Below are 21,538 nucleotides of genomic sequence, written 5' to 3'. Positions count from 1 at the left end.
TGTTTCATTTCTCGTATTGTTTTGGAAAGTGTGAATTAGGTGGATTCACCTTTAAATGCAAATTGAATCAAATTTCTCCCCAAGCCCTAGGCCTGATGGTACATGATGTTATCTGTGTTTGCAAAAGTCTAGTCTCCCACCAAATGACAGGAGACTATATGTCATCATGACTGGCATTAATAGAGCAGAGCCTTCCTCTACTGAGAGAGATATGGCTTTGAAGTGCACTGATCTGAATAAAATAAGCTGGGTGTATTTAATTCGCAGGGCCTGGCAAGATGCATTAAGGATCAGCTGAGATATAAAAATGCCTATGGGAACAGTTGGAAAGCAACTTGCTGGTTCTCTCACAACAGAGGAGAGCTTTTCTAGTCTCAGCCTGCCCTGTGCTCTGATGTATATAAAATAGAACTCTTCTCACATCATCTCAAGGCTCTCTCTACCATGTGTTTTTATAGCTGTCACAACGGATCCATGTTTTTAAAGCCAGGGTTAAACTGAGCTGTTTTCTTGCTATGGAGCTAAAATGGCCACCTCCGCAAAAGGCAGTCCCAATTTGTACCCTACAAAGAAGATGAGAAAAGGCAGCAGGCTAAGGGAGATGTGTTGTGCTTGTATAAAATATCCTGTCTGAGAGTGCCTTCATATATTATAATCTTGTGAAGAGCCTTAGTACAAATCCGATGATTATTTTTTGTAAATATACAAATCTTATATAATACTATTAATAAAAGATCAACAACATGAAAATTTTATAAACACATGCAAAATCCCCAAACACTGAATGCTAGTAAGCACCAATTACAGATCACTGGTCAAACATATTTTTTCAACAGTGTGTTTCTCTCAAGTTAAGCTGGAAGGTTTATACCTGATTTGTTAAAACTGAGCATATTGAACTACTGAATGCTAACTGTGACAGCCAGACTTTGATCCTAACATTTGTGTGTGCACTACATAAATATACAGTCACTATAGGCTCCCAATGTATGCATGTATAAAGTGCACATGTCTCGGCTCTCTCTCCCATTCATAATTTAAACAATCAGAAGATGGACTGAATTGGCCTCAGAAGATGCACTTCATCTAAGGCCAGTTTCTCTACTATACCAGGATTGCCCTCCCCATGGATCCTAATGTACTGAATATTGTTAAATCTGGATCAGTTTTTCATATAGTTCTGCCATTGTAGACACAGGGTGGTGTCCAAATAAGTTCTACTCAGAGCTGACCTATTGAAATGTCTGACTAACTTTGGAAATAATCCATAAGAACTAACATGTAAACTGTGTTACTTTTATTGTTGTTAGCCACTCTGAGCTCGGCTTCAGCTGGGGAGGGTGGGATATAAATACAAATTTATTATTATGATGATGCTGGGCCAGATCAATGGTCAACATTTTTTCAACATTTTCCAACATTTTTTCTAGTGAGAATGATCAAACTGGAGATGCACCTTTGGCATTTGGTCCATCTCTGGGTACCAACTGTATCTTCCATCAACTCAATTTTCAAAAACGTTTATACTAGTTGTGATAAAAATGGCCACCTGAGCCAATAAAGTTCATGGGATGTTGTTGTTGTTACTAGGATTTGTTTTTAATCTGCTGTCACCTGTCAGTTCCAGTGCCTGTCCAATTATGATTCACCATTTGTCACCACACATTTTCTTATGTTTATATCCCATCTTTCTTCCATCATGGAACCAAAGGAAGCATACATCTGGTTCCTAGGCGGTCACCATTCAGGCACTGCCCCAGACTCTGACCTACTTAGCAAGATGGTGACCTCCTGTGCCTTCAGACCATACCCAGCAGCCATAAGCCCCTAGGAATGTATCACTAAGAACAAATTGCTACATTGAAGCCTTGTGTGAATTAAGCTTGCAGGTGACTTTTCTGTTGCTTTTTTGTGTGGCAAGGACACATTACACCATTGTATAAAACCAGCTGCTTCCCCCAGGTTCATTAACCCATTGAGAAAGAAAATGTCCAGGTCAATTTTTGAGGCATCAGAAAGGACTGAAAAATCCTCTGGCCTTGTTCTCCTAAAGTTTCTTTTTGTCTTTATTATATCCCAGCTGCTGGGCTGACTATTTCATACAGTTTGGCTGGCCTCTGGGAGAACAGAATGCTGTACTAGAATGCTGGCTTGGTCCAGCACATTCTTTTTATGTGCTTATGTTAACACGGTTATAGTGTATGGTTCCTTCTAATTTACAGTTTTACTCTTAATGAATTGTGTCTCATCCTGCTACAGAAATCCAATGAAAAACAGGGTGAACATAAAAAAGGGTGAACATTAATACCCTCCCCCCCATAATAAATTCATTGCTAAAAAAGAAGTAATGGATTTGCTTCCATATGCTATTCTATATGTATAAATGCATATTTTAAAATTATTCTTATTTTTACATGGAAATACAATACATACACAGTGTGGAAGTCTGTAACCAGGTGTCATGTGCCTAGTAAGTCAGCTAACCAGGTACTAACTGTTGGTAGGTAACTTCAAGGCTCCTAGTCTCCCTCCTTAGGGATCTTAAACTGGACTTGGACCAAACAGCTATTTAGATTCCTTCACAAAGAGGATTCCGAGACACCATTAATTAAAAAACTGCTCTCCGTAAAGGATTTAACTACTCTGGGATTTAAGCATACTTGAAAGTCTTTGATATTTCATCCAGCAGGCTGAACTTATTTGAATAGTTATGTGGTTCAAACAATGTGTTATGTTAATTTCATGAAAGCAACAAATGTGCTTCTTTTAAAGAATGTAAATAGCTGCTATCAGGGGTGGGATGTAGCGTATGCCAACCCTACCAAAATGACAGTGCTACCTCTGGTTATGAACTTCATTTGTTCCAGAGGTCCGTTCTTAACCTGAAACCGTTCTGAACCTGAGGCAGGGCCAGGCAGAACCAGGCAGAGGCCCAGGCCAGGCAGATAATGTGCCCCCCTTTTTTTACCCTGGGGATAACTGAAGTCTTATAAATCCTCTGCAATTGTGAATATGCTGTCCGAGGCCCCCGGAGGCCCAGGCCAAGTGGCCCATATGCCCCGCCTCCTGTCTGGGCCTGACCTGAGATACCACTTTAGCTAATGGGGCCTCCCGCTGCTGCCGCACTGATGTTGCACGATTTCTGTTCTCATCCTGAGGTAAAGTTTTTAACCTGAGGTACTAACTCCAGGTTAGTGGAGTCTGTGACCCGAAGTAGCACTGTACAACAAAAAAACCACACTCTCAAAGCTGTTATTAGTCCCTGGAGGGAAGCTTCCATTGGTGTTGAATGCCTGGAAATTTGATCAGAGAGTTACCAGGCACCAAGTCACATGCCCGTTTTTAGGTGACAAAATTTATCATGACATCATTTCCCTCATGAGGATAGTTCATAGCCTTATCATGTACAGGCTCTTTCCATAGTCCTATTTAATTTGAAAATGGCTGTGCAAGAACATTAGACTTAGGTTGAATCTTTGTTCAATACATGGCCTCAGGTTTGCCTGCCTCAGTTCTCCACCTGTAAATTGGGAACATGTACTCATCTCATGGTGGGGATGACTATGAAAAGCAAGTAAGACAAAAGAAAATCCACTCCACGGTTTGAATATACTTAGTGGAATGAGCATTTTTTCTTTGAGCAGCTGCCCTCCAAGCTACATCAGAAACTGCTTGCAAAAAAGTCTCAATTTCAAAAGTGGTTTGCAGCACAGGAGAAATGGCAATTTGCAACATTCAAGTTAGAAGCTGCATAATTTTTTCACTGAGTAAAAAGATGTTGATAGCTGATCTGGAAATGCCATGATTTATGTCCTCTTTTAATCTGTAAATTGCCGCATGCTCACAGTAAGACGGTATACATAAAAGTTGGGGGGAACACACACACACAAACAACTCTCTCTGCCCCAAGGAACTTACAATTTAAATTTTGAAAAGTGTGTGTGTGGCAAGGGGAGAGACGAGGAAGGATAAGAGGGAAGTGAAGGAAAAAACACAATAGAGAACAAGAAAAAGGGAAAAGTTGAAGGTAATGGGGAATGAATGCGAGCAAAGTTCCATTACAAGTACCTGGGGTTTGTTTTATTATAAGCTACAACTTTGCTGCCTAAACCAGTAAACAACCACTTCCCTCTTGTAGCCTTGCTAATAAAGATAAAGGGGAGAGGTTACAAAAGTGGGCTGGACTGAGGAGACCATTGGTTGGAAGCCATTAGCCATATTACAGAGCATTTAGCATTTGAATGAATACATTCACAATCCTACCAACAGCTTTGGCTATTACTGTATAGTCTTTCACGAGAATGGAAAGTCTATATCTTTTTTCAAATCCCTAGGGAAAAGTATACCCCCAACGAAATTAGCACACATATATTTGAGGTATTATAATAGGCAGGTTGGATATTCACTTATGTAAGACAATGAAGCATTTTATTTTTCCACCTAGCTATCGCACCTTACATGGTGGAGGCCTCTGGAAGCAGCCCTGGGTAGGGCAGACAAGAGTACTCTGGACATAATTTCTCTAGGCCTGGTATCCATTTCTAACACAGCCCCCACCCTCCGCCTACCCAATAATCTCTTGACATTTTTTGGCAAGTTTGGGGGTGGAGTGGAGGATTGATCAGTGCTCTTTAGCTCCCCCCCTTCTTGTTTAAGCTCCTTATGTTTCTGGCTGCCTGATTTAGGTATTTACAGGCGTAAACCGCAGTATGGCAAATATATATATATATATATATATATATATATATATATATATATATATACACACACACACACACACACATAATATTATAGACTTAAATATATGTTAAGAAATGCCCTTTAGGAATTCTTCCTTGTTCCTGGGATCTAATGACATGAATTTTCTTCAGTGCGCAACGATGCTAGAGGCCTAGCTTATTTACTCACATACCTTCTGACGCCCATAAACCTATTCGCAGCCCCAGCTCACAGTCCCTGGGATGTCAGTGTCGCTGCTTATTATGGTGCTTATTCCTCTTTCCTGTTGCCAGTCAGCTCCCACACTGGGCCAACCCATCCCCTCTGCCTGCAGAAACCAAAGATCTGTGGAGCTTGTAGGGGACCCACATTTCTCAAGTCTCTCAGACTGCAAGGCCTACAGTTTCTTGTATTACCAGGCTGTTTTCCTGTACATATCTATGCAGAAAAAAGTACCACTGAGTTCAGTGGGGTTTACTCCCAGTTAAGTAGGTACTGGATTGCAGGCTTTCATTCTGTTCGGGCGCTACTTCTGATTGGCTCCAGCATATCTCACAAGCTCTGGACATTCCATACATATATCAGCTTGTTTGGGCCCTAAATTCTTCTGACAAAAGCCCACGCTGGAGGAATGGCAGACGAAGGTGATTGACTATATGGGACTGGCAGAAATGACTAGCAGAATCCGCGACCAGGGGAAAGAGACAGTGGAAGAGGACTGGAAGAAATTTAAAGTATATCTTAAAAATTACTGTAAAATTGAGGAGTGTTAAGATGTTAAGGATCTGGGAAATAGAGAACTACAGCTGTAATCAATAAGTTAAAAAAGAACCTATATGAAAGTGAACTTAACAATTAGTTAACTGGAGGAGTTGCTGAAGAAATGTAAAACAAGGATGCAGAAAAGGGGAGGTATGGGGAAGTCCGAGAAGTAAGGTGCATGAAAATAAGATTATGAAATTATACATGTTTATATGTTTGTATGTTTTTGTTTTGTGTATTGTTTGTTTTCATTATGTGTTTGGAAAATTAATAAAAATTTATTTAAAAAAAAAAAATTCTTCTGACAAAAGGGCCCTCCTCTGTGGACTAGCTATGGTGGAGTCTTGGTTGGTGGGGAGGAGATCAAGGGTGTTCTCTGTGATCCCACCTAAATTGTGGAATTCTTTGCCTTGTGAGACTCCACTAGTGAATTTTCCGTACTTAAAAATAAAATAAAATTTAGGCAGGCTTTCCTGAATAGGTATTAAATCTAATGCCTTCGTTTGTTGCATCTGTCTCTGCTTATATTGTATCTATTTTTTAATATTGTGTTTTTGGAACATTATGATATTTTGTAATTGATTTTATGTGGTGCATAAGCACTAGAAGTGTGGGATATAAATATTTGTGTAAGTAGGTAGATAGATCCTAAATGCAGATATAGGAAAATGAATCTGCTTAAGTATCCTCAAGCATGGCCTACAATTTAGACCAAGGGCAGGGAATATTTTTCAGCCCAGGGTGACTTCCCTGGGGTCACATGCCAGTGGTGGGCAGGGTCGGAGCAAAAGGGGTGTTGGCTGGGTAGAGTTTCGAGAGACTTGGCTGTGTTTGGCCCCCAAGCCTGAGGTTCCCTGCCCCTGGTTTAGTCATGGTTATGGACCCCCTCGGGCCTCCTAGCTCAGGTAATTCCCACCCTCAGATAATCTGGGTCCTGTGTGAACAGCATTTTCTGTTGATATGGATCCTATGTGTGTTTTGCCACCAGCAAGTGGAGAAGAACAGAACAAACAGAAGTGAGAAATAATAAATGGAATCAGAGATAAGCTTTGGCAGATGGGCACATGTTACTAGCTTTTCAGGAACCATTACGGTGAAACAAATAAAGTAATTATAATGCATAACATAAACTGGAGCTTGCAGGGAAGCAGCATGCAACACTGCCATTGAAAGGTTTGTCTAAATTATTAACACTGCAGAGGGTAAATCAAGTTATCCTTCATGGCAAATTGCGGGTGGGTGGGGGGTCCCTCTCATTCTCTTTACCTCATACAGAATTCAAACTGCTTCTTCTATTCAGAGGAATACCATATAGTGATCTGAACATTGTTCTTCAGTGCTACCTGCAAACCACATCAAGCCTCTCGTGGCATCTCTGTATTACGGCCTAAAACTGGCTTGAAAGTCACCCATTCTTCCTTATATAATCATGGGAATTGTAGTTTAATAAGAATTATAGGCTTGGTGCCCTCACAGGACTATTGTGCCAAAGGTGCCCTGTCAAGAATGAGTGACTTATACATTTTTGTTGCTCGATTAAGCAGCTATGGCCTGGTCTATACACTCAGCAGAAAAATGTGGTGGTACTATGCCAGGGTGTGCAGAGTGGGCTGTACCACTTTAGACTGCGGACCTGAGAGATTTCCCATGTCAAAAAAAGCCATTCAGCATGTAAAAGAACAAAGCACCTAAAAGCACCTAAGGGAGAGATTATTCTCCAGCCTGACCTTTGCTGTGCTACTTTTCTGCTCGTAGACAGTTTTATTTTTTTTAATGTGCCAAAATAGAATAGATCATGAAACACTTTCAGAATTCTACCACTGCATTCCCACTTCATTCTTCTTATATATGTGGCCAAAAGTACTATAGAGGCTATTCCTGAGACGTTGCACAATGCTGATGTCTCGTCTCAAACAGCTGTACAGCAATCTCGTGGCCAACAGGACCTATACTTTCTTGCCTTGTCTGACTGCTCTGCTCCCGTCCATTTTCCTCTTAACTGTTCTGCTTCTGGCTGTAGAAACCATAGAGAACATGCAGAGTTATGAAGTTCCATCAGCATGGCTCTGATTTACAGTACTCCTTTCCTGACACCTATCTCCTTTCTGTTTAGATTGACTATCGCATTTTGCAGAGCAAAGCAAAAGCTGGACTGTAAAGTCATGGTAGCTATCCTGGATTTACAACTGTGCTGCTAATTCTCTTCCTTTGTCTAGCGCAGGTGAGTAAATTTAAGAGGGAAGCAAGGGAGAGTTTATGGCATATGATAACACCTTTGTATCTTGTCCATAAGCTACAACCAGTGCACAATGCAGTGGTGAGACTGCTCACAAGAGCTGCTTACTGGCAACATGCTACTCCTTTGCTAAGGGAGCTGCACTGGCTGCTGATTTGCTGCTAGGCCAGGTTCAAGGCTCTTGTATTAATTTAAACAACTTGGGCCCAAAGTGCCTCATGGATGACTTCATTCCCTATGCTTCACCTGGATCACTGAGATCTTCTGATGGTGCAATTTTCTGTGGTCTCTAACATCCCCAAGGTTTAGTCAGCCTTTGTCAGAGACCAGCCCTGTAGTGAGGCATGTCCTGCACTGTGGAACTCCTTGCTGTTATTTTTATTGATTATAGTTTGGTAATTATTTCTTGTCAATGTTAAGAGTGAATTTTTTTGTTTAATTATTGTTTGCTCGTGGTTAATTTCATTGTGTACTATTATATTCTAATGGATTAAGGAGCATTACTTTATTTGATATAAGCTGTTTATTTTAAAGTTACGTTTTTATTATGACTTTTTTTTGTACTGGATCAGATTGTTATATAAGGTGTGTGATCTTTGTTGTTTCCTCAGCTTGTAAACGGCCTTGCCTGTAGTAATAGTTGCTGTAGTACAGCACTGTAGCCACATTTTAATAACATCTCTTAAAGTTATTGCCGTAAGATACTGAAAGCAAACTAATTGCAACCTCCTCCCACTGTCTCACGATGCTGTTGGTGGAAGACAATTTGACTCTCTACTATCCAAAAAACATTTCAGCCACCACTGAGCCATCTGACACAAACTAAGCACCTAAAATTGGGTAGTAAACTACAACAATTTATTGAAAAAGAACTTTAAAATGATACGCGTCATCCTAAAACAATGTCCCTTTCTCAGTCACTTAAAACCACATACATAGCGCAAATACCACTGCTCTGGTGAAGAAGGCCCAGCAGAGAATTTATTTCCTCAGACTTTTAAAGAAGAACAATCTGAGTGAGAGACTGCTGGTGTCCTTCTACCGAGGCTCCATAGAGAGCATTCTTACATACTGTATTTGTGCTTGGTTCTCCAGTTGTACAGCTAGGGAGAGGAAGGTGCTCCAGAAGGTCATAACCACAGCCCAAAGGATTATTGGTCATCCTCTCCCATCTTTGGAAGAACTGTACGGTTCCCGTTGTCTTAGGAAAGCAAACAACATCCTGCAGGATTCATCTCACCCGGGACACAGTCTGTTTGCACTACTGCCTTCTGGCAGGAGATATAGAAACATCAAGTCAAGGACAAATAGACTGAAAAACAGTTTCTATCCAAGAGCTGTGGCCTTTTTGAATGCTGTAACTCGATAGTGTGACCTGGGAGTTTGATGGGTGTTGGTGTGGGTGTGGCTGGAATGTGGTTTGTTTGGTTGTTGTGGTTGTTTTGCTTTTGTTGTTTTTAAGGGATGGCATCCAATTTCGTTGCACTTGTGCAATGTTGCACTTGTGTAATGACAATAAAGAATCTATTCTATTCTATTCTATTCTATTCTATATGCATGTATTTAAGTCATAAATCTTATTATCATTATTTTCTATGATTTTTTTTTATCATGACAGGCATTGAACTTCATTTGTTCTGTTTTGTCTTAGGCTAGCATCAGTTCAATATGCAGACTTTCTTAGCAATAATTGCTTCCTGCTTGTAGTTGTAGCCCAAATGTGCACCTGAGATTTTTCAGTGAAGACAGTTTAAGCTCTGGAGACAGGAGCTTTGTGTGAGTTGAGTTTTGTAATTGCAGCGAGCAACCTTTAAGCTTCAGAAATGTTCCACCTGAGAGAAAAGGTCAAGCTGCTTCTGGTTTTCATCAAAGTCACCAAAAATATTTTGAATTTTTGCATTGTTAGCATGGGGAAGACAATAATGATTGAGCCAAGTGGTAAAGCAGATTCAAAGGCTGCATTACTGTGAAGGTGGGGGTGGGGAGTCCCTGCATAATTCTGCAATTACAGGACTTTCAGAAAAACAAGCCATTTGTTAAATGAGCAGTTCAGTGCACAGCTATTAAATATTGAGCTCGTGCCGATGTCCATATGTATGCACATACTAGTTTATCATGGAAACAACTTGTACATATCATTTCTATGTAGATTCAGTAATGGGTATCGCTGAGTGATCTATTATTCATAACACAGAGTAATCTAAACTAATCCATGATTTTCCATGGTGCTACAATACTTTATAGCAATATAAAATCTTGTCGCTTAGTATCATTCCTCTGTTGGTATACAGGAAGGAAGATTACCAAAAGGAGTTACGGTATGAATTAGGCAAATTCTCCAGAAGATACAACAGCATAGGGTGCTACAGTAAGTCAGCTGCAGCCATACAGCTCAGCACAGCCACAGTGATAAACATGCTTAATACTATCCCCCATTAGTTAGCTCTATACTAAACATAGCTGGAATAAAGAGCTTCACATAGGCTGCCAAAATCTCTTCTGTCTATGTCCCAGTTATAAAAGGGTGGCTTGGTGTGTACTACCTGGGTGTAACAATGTAGTTTGCAATTTCATCTAGGCATTGCTATTAGCAGGTTCCACATCCTAAGCAAATTTTAGAATTAAGCTATGGGTCTAATTATGGATTACAAGTATAGCAATCCACAGTACTTTGGTGGGGGGCATGCAGGGGTACGCATACCCCAGAACATTTTGTGAATCTAAGTTTGGCCTCGTTGAGGGGCAATATTTCAATATGAGTAGAAAAATGAGAGTACCCCTAAACATTTTTTTTAAAAGAAAAAAAGCACTGGCTATCCATATAAGCCCAACTTTCCATCTAAGACACAGCTGAGAGGATGCTATTGCTGTCCCTTCCCCCAGAGGTAGTGAACAGGTTTAGTCTTTGCTCTAATGGTGTCCTTGAGGAGACCAATCCTCTTTTTCTTCAGGGCTTCACAATTCTGTTCACTGTCTTCTCTGCAGAAAGTGTCTCATTGTCTTGTGGCAAGTCTAATAAGAAGAGCCCCAATCTTCCTCTCTGGCTTAGGACAGGGATCTCCCTTCCACAGCTCCACTGAACTTCAGAGGGCTCATCACAGGGATGGAGAAGCTCTATGCCCCTGCCCATCTCCAGGCTAGAGAAGCAGGTCAGGGTGGCCATTTTGTACAGAAACAGCCTTTAGCTCCCAAACAAGTTCCTTCTCCTCTCTCCCAGCTGAGAATGTTTGGATCAAAGGAATGTTTGGCCCTTGTTTTTACCGCCCCAGAACTCTTACTCCTGGAGCCATTGTAATACATCTGTTGTTGTCTATAACTGTTCTTTCCCCTTCCTCTCTAATACAGTGGTGCCTCGCAAGACGAAATTAATTCGTTCCGCAAGTTTTTTCTTCTTGCGAGTTTTTCGTCTTGCGAAGCACGGTTTCCCATAGGAATGCATTAAAATCAATTAATGCGTTCCTAGGGAAACCGCTTGCCAGGCTGGCGGTGCGGAGAAGGGCTTTTCTCCCCACCGCAAGCCTTCAGCACAGGTACGGGAACAGAGGGGAAGGCGCACAGAGGGGAAGGCGCACCGGGGCTTGCGTGGGAGGAGGGTTTTTCCTCCCCACCGCCAACATTCAGAACAGCATTCTGAATGTTGGCAGTGGGAAGGAAAACCCTTCTCCCACCCCAAGTCTTCAGGACAGCCATCCGAAGGCTGGCGCGGGGAGAAGGTCTCTCCGCCCCCCCCCCACGCCAGGCTTCGGTGCATCCTTCAGAGGCTGCTGCCATAGTCACGCGTCACTTCTCCAGCTGGGAGAGGGTCGCGGGGCTATGGCTTCTTTAGCCCCGCGCGCGCTCTCCTGGCTGGAGAGGTGACGCTCGGCTATGGAGGCTCCTGCCATAGGCGCGCGTCACCTGGGAGAGGGTCGTGGGGGGCTGCTTTAGCCCCGCGCGCGCTCTCCCGGCTGGAGAGGTGACGGGCGCCTATGGAGGCTCCTGCCATAGGCGCGCGTCGCTTCTCCAGCCGGGAGAGGGTCGCGGGGGGCTGGTTTAGCCCCGCGCGCGCTCTCCCGGCTGGAGAGGTGACGGGCGCCTATGGAGGTTCCTGCCATAGGCGCGCGTCACTTCTCCAGCTGGGAGAGGGTCGCGGGGGGCTGGTTTAGCCCCGCGCGCGCTCTCCCGGCTGGAGAGGTGACGGGCGCCTATGGAGGCTCCTGCCATAGGCGCGCGTCACTTCTCCAGCCGGGAGAGGGTCGCGGGGGGCTGGTTTAGCCCCGCGCGCGCTCTCCCGGCTGGAGAGGTGACGGGCGCCTATGGAGGTTGCTTCGCCGCCAGGCTTCAGAGGAGGTCCGAGGACAGTGGGGAAGACGCGCTGCGCTTCCCCGCTGTCCCGGAGATTTCCCTATGGGCTTTCGTCTTGCGAAGCAAGCCCATAGGGAAATTCGTTTTGCGAAGCGCCTCCAAAACGGAAAACCCTTTCGTCTAGCGGGTTTTCCGTCTTGCGAGGCGTTCGTCTTGCGGGGTACCACTGTACTGTATGTTGAGATTTTCCCCTAGTGCATGGGTAGCTGGAATGATTATAGTAAGAGTGCAGGTTGGGGGAGGGGGAGGACCCATTCTCTGGATAATAACCAACATCTTAGTTCGTAAAATCTTGACTATAAATATGCAAATCTCTATTCAGGGATCAGCTACTATAAGCTCTCTTCTCTGATTGAGTCCTTAAGTCACTATGTTTTTCCAGCGGTTTCTAATGTGAAGGCTTACTGCGTATCAAAAATGAATATGACATAAAAGTCGGGTTGGAGTGGGACTTAATCTATACCATAAGGGAAACTGGGCTACCAAAGGATGATCCTTGACTCCTTGCAAATAATGTATTTGTACACATTAGGGGAACACACACACACACACACACACACACACACACACACACACACACCTCTTCTGTTCAGTGTGTGTGTGTGTGAGAGAGAGAGAGAGAGAGAGAGAGAGAGAGGGAGGGAGGGAGTGTGCAGAGATGCAGAACTGCCTCAACCAGTCCTTGAGGAGTCAGGGAAACTAGCCCCTCTCCTTGTCTTTTTTTGTCTTTCACTCCTGAGGCTGTAAAGCAATAGAAGCATTTATATCAATAGGATCTCTGGGTAGAGTGTGAAAATAGCACTGATGTTGGAAACTTCTCTCTTGGAGTTTGTGACAGGTAATGCCTAAAAGAAGAGGAGAATGTTTGGGGAGTAGGAAGAATAGACACAGGTGCTTCTCTGTTTAGTCTTTGCTCTGCCTCCACTTGCATTGGGGAGACACTTGACCAGTGCTCTGCTCATGATGTGTGACCTGAGGGCATATTCCTTAGTCTGAGGATGGAGCTTCCCTTCATTCATTCTCTTTCCTCTCTGTTAGTTCCCAGGCAGGACAGCCTGTGTGCAGAATGTTGCAGAAGATCCTATCTTTGCTCCCATAATAGGAGGCAAGTGTGCACAGTGAGCAGCTCTCTTTTCTCTCCTCTAGTCCAAAGGAGAATTCTTTTCAGTAGCCACAGGTAAGGGTAAAATATGCCTGCCACACCTTGATTTCCCTTTTGCTCCCCAACCCAGCACTGCACACTGGCTGGCAGGTGAAAACATCATTGTGTGCAGACTCAGAGGCACCCTCTGAAGCAAGGTTGGGGCTGCCGATAATTGGCAGTGTGCGTGGGGTGCAAGCCCTGGTACAATACCTAAAATGGACACAGTTGTTAGAACTGCCTGCCCTCCTGCTGCCACAGTTCATGATCTAACCAGTGCAGGGAAGCAACATTTCATTAATTAATCAATTCAGCAACCAGAGGGAGAGCTTAGTTGTAGAGCATCTGCTATTCATGTAGAATTCCCCAAGTTCAATTCTTGGCATGGGGAATGGGAACATTTCCTGTCTGAAACCCAGGAGAGCTGCTGCCAGACAGTGTTGACAATACTGAGGTAGATGGACCAATGGCCTGACTCGGTATAAAGCAGAGCCCTATGTTCCTAACAAGAAAAGCAACCTCAAATTTCACCTGCACAATGCCAGTGGATGGGCAATGAGATTATATGTCCTGAGGAGCGCTTGGCGTTTTGCCCCAGTTTCCAAATCAAAATGTTAATGCCAAGGATGGCGCAAACAATGGATTCAACCAACCAGGGAGAAAGGCTGTAACTGCATCCCATTCCCTGTCTCCTATTGCAGCTGTGTTCCTGAGAATAGACACCTAATAAGCTTTATTAGTGGGATGCAGGTGGCGCTGCGGGTTAAACAACAGAGCCTAGGGCTTGCCGATCAGAAGGTCGGTGGTTCGAATCCCCGTGACAGGGTGAGCTCCTGTTGCTCGGTCCCTGCTTCTGCCAACCTAGCAGTTCGAAAGCACATCAAAGTGCAAGTAGATAAATAGGTACCGCACCAGCGGGAAGGTAAACGGCGTTTCCGTGCACTGCTCTGGTTTGCCAGAAGCGGCTTAGTCATGCTGGCCACATGACCCGGAAGCTGTACGCTGGCTCCCTTGGCCAATAAAGCGACATGAGCACCGCAACCCCAGAGTCAGTCACGACTGGACCTAATGGTCAGAGGTCCCTTTACCTTTACCTTAAGCTTTATTAGTGTACTTTTCAAGGGGGAAAGCAGCAGTTCAGTTTTTCTAATAACCCTGAAGAGCCTCTGCCAGCCAGTGTATACAGTACTGAGCTAGATGAACCAATTTTCTGACTCAGTAGAAGGCAGCTTCCTATTCCTACGTACTAAAAAAATCAAAGCAATGGTTACGACAGCTGTATTGAAAGAGCCTCCAGCCTTTTGCAGTATATATAACATAAATGTGTTTGCTGCTGTTAACTGTCATTATTGCTGCTATTATTTGCACCCATTTAAGTAGCAAAAAGCCAGACATCTTCTGCAAGGAGCTCATGTTCTATCTAGAATTTGACATGAGGGAGATAACAGAGGATGTGGAGAAAGAGGGAAAGAAAGCAGGGGTAAACTGGGGAAGAAAATGTGCTATTCCTTAGATAAGGAAAATACTGCTTCAGTTCCAGGAATTGCACCTCTGCTTCATTCATGTACTTTAGGAATGAAGCAATATTGTGCTGCCTGTCATTTGAGTGTAAATACAAGGCCTTACATTTTGTGAAGCCTTCCTGTTACGAGTGGTCGAATATGGTCCCAATCCTATTTATTCAGAAGTAGACTCGGCTGTGTTCAATTGGACTTCCAAGGATGTACACATAGGCTTGCTGTTTCAGTTAATTTGATTTCAATATGCCTAAATTGCATTTGCAATGAGTGTGTATAACTTTTTGTTACCTGCCTCAAGCTCTTGCAATTAGGAACAGCTAATTAGGTCACACTTCTGTCTCTGTAACTGTTACACCTGCCAAGCAGAAAATGTGGCTGGGGGAAATGGGTTTCCAGCTGTTGACCCTTGCAAAGAAACTGTTGCTTTAACACCCAGCAGGCAGCAATATATGTATTAGAATATTATGTCCCTTACACTAGTGTTGCAGCCCATTCTCTGGCTCTGTCTCCCACCAACAGGGCGGTATTTGCTATAATCCAGCTAGGATTGAGAGAGGAGCTAGGAAGGGACAGAGGGAGCCTATACCAGAGGCAGTTTTAGGGTAGCCCAACCACTCAGCTATACTGGGTGCTCACACCACAGGGGGAACCACAATAATAATGTAGAACAGAGTGCAAGAGATGGGGGGGCACTAAATTTTTGTGTCCCACTGAAATTTGAGAACCTAAAGTCTGCCATTGCTACATGGGCAGAGAGCCATTATTTCTGAATAATATCTTGCTCACTACCTAGGAGTTATTCGATGGGAAGCCCCATTGATCACAAACTGACTCCAGAAAATTAGCAGAGAGGGTTTTGCTCTGGAGGCTCATTTTCCAAAAATGAGAGCGTTAGCCTCTCACAAGCCGCCTGTCCCACTTACAGCCAGTCCAGGTTGTGGCACTGCCTAATAGCATCCTCCTCCTCCTTAGTCTCAGCATTGCCCTTGTAGAACTCAGCAGGGGAAAGGATGGGGACAAAACTAGAGTTAGTTAGCTCTGCCTGTCATTATTTTCGGCTCTAGTTACTGTTTGGGCTCCCTGCCAGTCACAATGGGCACCAGCCACCAGTAGAGTTTGGGTGGTACTTTTTTCCTTTCACAAGTAAGATGTATGAGAGTGATAGCAAGTGCAGGGTTTCTGTTGGAATGCTCTGTGCATGTGCAAGCCACCATAACTCTGCGTAAGCCCATGAAATCCACATCACTTGAACTGCGATAAATATTTAGAAATGCAAGCCTTACTAAATTACCGCCTAGAACGACCAGACGGTATAGCTAGACCAGCAGCTGCCAGAAATAAATCCTGGTGTTAGTCATTCACACTTTCTCCCCCATGCTATGGAATCTGATTACACAGAGCACTTAGCATTGATTTCTGCTTGCCAAGACACAAAGCCCGGGCTTGCCTGCCCCCTACTCATTACCATCTCTCACCACAGAGGAGAGATTCTCAATCTATAGCACACTGAGGCTTTCCAAAATGAGCACAACTGTGTTCAAGTCCTTCCACTAAGCCTGCTTTCTTTTGGTAATGTAGGAGTGATAAATTCTAAATAATAACGTATTTGAAAGAGAAGTGAACAGCTAAATCCTTTCCTTAAAAGACAGGAAGCCTATAGAAAGGCACAATGAATGTAAAAGGTTTCTGTTTTCTTTAAAAAAACAATCTTTAGGACCCCCCCCCCATCCCCAGGTTCTATAACAATATAGTGCTTGGGAATCTTTATGCGAAGCTTAACTTGTAAACAGAGGCGCTGAGATCCACTTCCTACACTCATGTAAAGTTTAGGCATGGATGGGAAATGGGAAATGGGCTGCTATCATGCCTTCTAGAGTGCAAAGCACAGCTTCCAAGTGGGTTTTAGGCTTGTGTGTTGCCATCTGACCAACAATATAACATGTTATGCACCTGTATATATAGATCATAGAATAATAGAATTGTAGAGTTGGAAGGTGCCGCATGGGACATCTGGTCCCACCTCCTCCAATGCAGGAATCTCAACTAAAGCATCCATGACAGATGGGCCACCCAACCTCTGCTAAAAAACCTCCAAGGGAGGAGAGCCTAACCTCTTGAGGGAGTCCATTCGTTCCACTGTCGAGGAGCTCTTACTGTCAGAAAGTTCTTCCTGATGTTCCATGCAATCGTCAAAAAGAAGGGGACAAAGACTGAGTGACAGGGTGAGACATGCCAATCTTTTTCAGGGCCATATATGCTAATCTCCAACATCTCTCTCCCTTTCCCCCCTTCTTTTAGGAACTGTGTGCATTGTCTGTGCATACAGGTGCATTACATGCTATATTGCAGGTGTAGTGGGAGCATGGAAGCATTTGTGCTTCCCCACCAAAACTATGCAGGGGTTGCAACTCCCACTGTCCCTGGCCATTGGCCAAGCTTATTAGTATCATTAGCTTATTTGAGATCCAGGATGGATATAAGGGCAAATCTGAGACCATACTAAGATACTTGTTGAATTAGCCAAAAATCCATGCATCCCACTGTTTCCAACAATGGCCAGCCAAATGCCTTTGGGAAGCTCACAAGTGGAGTGTGAAGGCAACAGCCTTCCCATGTTGCTGGTCTGCAGGATCTGGTATTCAGAGGCATATTACTTGTGAGGGTGGAAGTTGCATTTAGTTTCTGTGGCTGATAACTCTTAATGGACCTAGCCGGTGTCCAGTTTCTCTAATCTTTTTTTTCAAAAGCCTACAGAACTAATGGCTATCACCACTGTTTGCAGCATTGAAGTTTGCAAGCTAAGGTAAGTTTCTTCTATATGTCCCAGACCTACTGCTAATCAATACTACTACTACTTCTACGGGTCACCCAGTAATAATTTATTAAATTTGTATATAAGAAAACAAAATATATAATAAAAACAAGAACAACTTAATAATCCCCCTCCTTCCCATGTAGTATTGTAAGGTAACAACTTTTCCCAGATCTTCTTATGCCCTTACCATGCCAAGTGTATAGTTTCTCCTAGGTGTGGTAGGAGAATCACCCCATACACAGGCCTATATACAAGGGGAACAGAGCTGCCCTGTCACTGAAAAAAGCACCTTGCATCAATGTTTAAATCATGTGATTTTTCTAGGGTGACTATGCATTCTTCTGAGAGGACCACCCTCTATCTGAAGGGCTGTCTGATCGAAGTCTGCTTTAGAGATTAAAAACCAAAAGAAGGGAGAGCAGAAGCAGCTTTGAACCTGTCCACCAGTATGGGTCACCTGGTCCCAGCATTCCCCACTATGGTCAGTTGTCTTGCGATCCTATGTAACTATGTGAATTATTTTTAAATTTGCATTTGTACATGAACCAATGCAAATTGTATGCAAATACGTGCCCGCTTTTATCCCCCACTTTGGTGGTGCATTTCCTCTATTTCCCCCCTGTGATGTGCCATCAGGTGCCCTCTTCCTCTCTATACGCTATGTGATATCTGTGAAGGTTGCAGGCACCTGCGTAAGGGTCAGGGTGCTACAGGTAGGCTCTTGCCTATGCCACAATATAGTTGTTGATCTTCAAGTTGCCAGAGAACTCTTTTTTGCTACAACCGACTGATGGCTACAGACACGCTCTTCAGGAATTTGCATCAACACTGGAAGACGGCACTTGTAAGGAATAAACACTGCCTTTGGTCTTGTCGCATGCAAATCTGTACTCATCCTAAGCACATGCCACATACTAGGATGTAAGGCTCCAATCCTGTGCACACGTTCTTAGGAGTGTGAGTAGAATGGGAACAAACACGCATAGGCTTGTATTCTGTATCCATTTGAAACCCATTGGACTGACTTCTGAGTACATATGCTTAGGATGGGGGCAGAAAGAGTTGATTCATGATTTTAAGATACCTACAACTTCAGAAAGGTGGTTTTTTTGGGGGGGGAAACACCTTGCTTCTCTTGCTCCTTTTCTGGTCCTCCTCTCTTTTCAGTCCCTCTCAGTTTCTTTCTTTAAACCACTTCCCTTTACCCCCTTTTCTTAATTTATTCTATGCCTCTGCTTGTACAGTCATGCCTTCAGAAGGAGGTTTGTCTCACACTTCAGATGGAAGCCATTCGAGATTTTAAAGATGCATACCACTTTAAAAAGAATAATTACAATACTAACGGGTGCCTTCTGATTCCATTCGCCCCCAAGGGCTGGTCTGTGTGTCCTTTCTTAATTGGTTTTTGTTCCTTTGATTTTACAGACACAAATGCAACGTGCCACTGATTATGTAGCGTACAGAATGCACAATGGAAACAGCTACTTGTACGACAGCTATTCGGTTACAGATATTGACAGCGGGGGCATGCAGACAAAAGACACAAAAGCAGTGCAAGCCTACATGCCAGCTGCATGCGTTAGGCTTCCACACACCCATGGTTCCCTCCCCCATAAATCGGAAAATACGTCCTTAGGTAAGGAGAATTCTTACACACAAGGTCTGCACTGTGCTGCTTAATCCTCTGGACAATCCAGATCCGCACTTGAATCTTACCTTCTGGCCAGTCTCTTAATCCAATGGCTCTCCTGGATCCAATCCTTTCCCCTTAACCCGCACACGGAACTGCTTCTCTTTCACATTCACAGCATACAAGCAGGGTTTGCTGTCACCCGGTTCTACCGCAGCCTTACCGCCCGATTGGCTTGAAGCAGGCAGTAAATTAAATCAAGCCCCTCCTTATACTTCAGTTATCATGGGAGCATAATGAATTATTTAGTAAAACTACTGGTGGGCAGGCTTGGATATCACACAGCCCTGCTGGAGAGGGCAGGAGAAGTCTTTTCCCGAAAGGCTGCTGCATTGAAGTAGCACCCAGAGACAGATTCAATGACTCACCCTATCAGCATCCTAGGCAGAGAGGCAGAGAGAGAGGAGAGGATTTGGTTTGAGGGCAGAATTCTCTATCTGTAACCTTTCCTTTCCTGCCAGCACCAAACCTTCATTAGAGATTGTTTAGAGGAGACCAAATAATGCTTGGGGCTAGGAGACAGGAAATGTTCCCTTCCACATTCGCCATTGGTACTGGCTCAAAATAATATGGGTCAGTTCTAGGTTTGGGGCTGTGTGTATTCTGCAGTTTTCACAGCTGTGAGCACTGAAATCAGCATTCAAAGTCTCTGCTTTCCTTTAAAAACAAACCCAAACATTTTATGGAATGGTGGAGGGGGAGGGAAACAGACAATTTTTGTAAGTAAAGAAATGAACACCCAGAATATAACACCTGGAGCTTGACAGGAAAGATACACAGTCATTACATTTCTGTAGCGGGACTTAGTTTGGAATTGAGTTACACAGCACCAACAAGTTTCTACCTTCTACAATTGAGGGTGTGACATTAAATGTGTGATTGTATTTAACCTGTTTCCCTGCTAAATAACAGATATCTGAGAGAGGGTGTGTGTGTATGTGTGTGTGTGTGTGTGTGTGTGTGTGAGAGAGAGAGAGAGAGAGAGAGAGAGAGAGAGAGAGAGAGAGAGAGAGAGAGAATTATGATTAGGACTGTGGTGCATACAAAACAAAGTACTTTTCTTTTATGGCACATTGTTAAAACTGTGGAGTTTTCTCCCATATGCTATAGTGCTGGCCCCCAATGTGAATGTGTCTAATTCTCTTTAAAAGATAATTAGACACTTTCACAGAGGATGAAGCTATCCAGTGGCAGACTTTGGGCTCTCAAATTTCAGTGGTGCCCTGTATGACGCTAAAATTTGGCACCCCCTGCCTCTTGTGCTCTGTTCTACAGCATTGTTGTGGCACCCCCTGCAGCACAGCACCCTAAAACCACCTCTGGGCTACCACTGGCTACTAGCTGTGGATGGATAAGGTTTAACTCCACTGTCAGAGGAAGTATGCCGCCGAATGCCAGTTGTTGGGAGCCATATATGACAAAGCTGCTGCTGCACTCAGGTCTTGCTTGTGGGATTCTCTTGGGCATCCTGGCCGGTCACTGTGAAAACAGGATGCTGGATTTGGCCTGATCCAGCAAACCTCTTCTCATGTTCACAGAGTCTTGATAGAAACCACCACTTCAAGCTGCTTTTGTTCCAGCACAGAAGCTTCCATTCAAGCCAAATCGGTACAAAACCCACAATCTCTAATTGTAATGATGGGAAGCTGCTATTGTCAATTGTCTGTATTATGCTTTGCGTCATGGTGCAAAAAGTTTATCTAGATACACACCACAGATATTGTTTCACTCTTGTATCTACTTACCTGCGTTTTTCTACAATCAAGCAGTATATATAAGCCGTTTCAAGAGTTTAGAGCAGGCATCCCCAACCTTTAGCCCTCCAGGATATATAATTCTTTTTAATGCATAAATAAGCCCTGCTGAACTCAGTCAAACTTCATACCTGGGCATGCATGTGCATAGGATTACAATGAGCCTCCTAAGTAGCAAGTCCTATTCAAATCAATGGGACTCCACATTCTGTCCAGGTATCACCCCATTGCTTGCAAGGTGACATGGTTTGCAAGGCATTTCCCTGAATTGTGTCCCTTGTATTTATGAGGTTATGATAACCGCACCACCTCCTCAAGAGCAAGAGGTGATTTTACTGATTCTGTAGTCCTTCCCTGTCCATGGTACTGAAACTCTTTGAACTGTTTGATCTTATTTGCTGTTTCCTCTATGGAAATTGTTTTCAGTAACTCCAGAGCTGCTCCTGGCAACAACAACAACAATGTAATATCATGTTAAGCTGTTGTTGGTAATATGCTGTTGTTATATGACATTGTTGTTTACAGTCCTTTGTGGTTTTTCCCCAGCAGCCTTGCAA

General features: G+C 43.6%; 1 protein-coding gene across 3 annotated transcripts in view; it reads right to left on the bottom strand.

Moving 5' to 3' along the window:
• SYN3 (synapsin III) overlaps positions 1 to 19,577 on the bottom strand; it is a 173,442-nt gene extending 153,865 nt beyond the window's left edge. Inside the window, exon 1 of one of the 3 annotated variants that reach the window (XM_028747496.2) lies at positions 19,191 to 19,577. The gene's annotated coding sequence lies outside the window, so the exon portion shown is untranslated. The remainder of the gene's footprint in view (positions 1 to 19,190) is intronic. The other 2 variants (XM_028747495.2, XM_028747497.2) reach the window with 2 other exon arrangements.
• Positions 19,578 to 21,538: the final 1,961 nt, after the last annotated feature.

Source organism: Podarcis muralis, chromosome 10 (assembly GCF_964188315.1).
Source record: "Podarcis muralis chromosome 10, rPodMur119.hap1.1, whole genome shotgun sequence".
In the NCBI taxonomy this organism is placed as follows: domain Eukaryota; kingdom Metazoa; phylum Chordata; class Lepidosauria; order Squamata; family Lacertidae; genus Podarcis; species Podarcis muralis.
The sequence above is the reverse complement of the archived record's forward strand: the minus strand, read 5'-3'. Positions and strand labels throughout refer to the sequence as shown.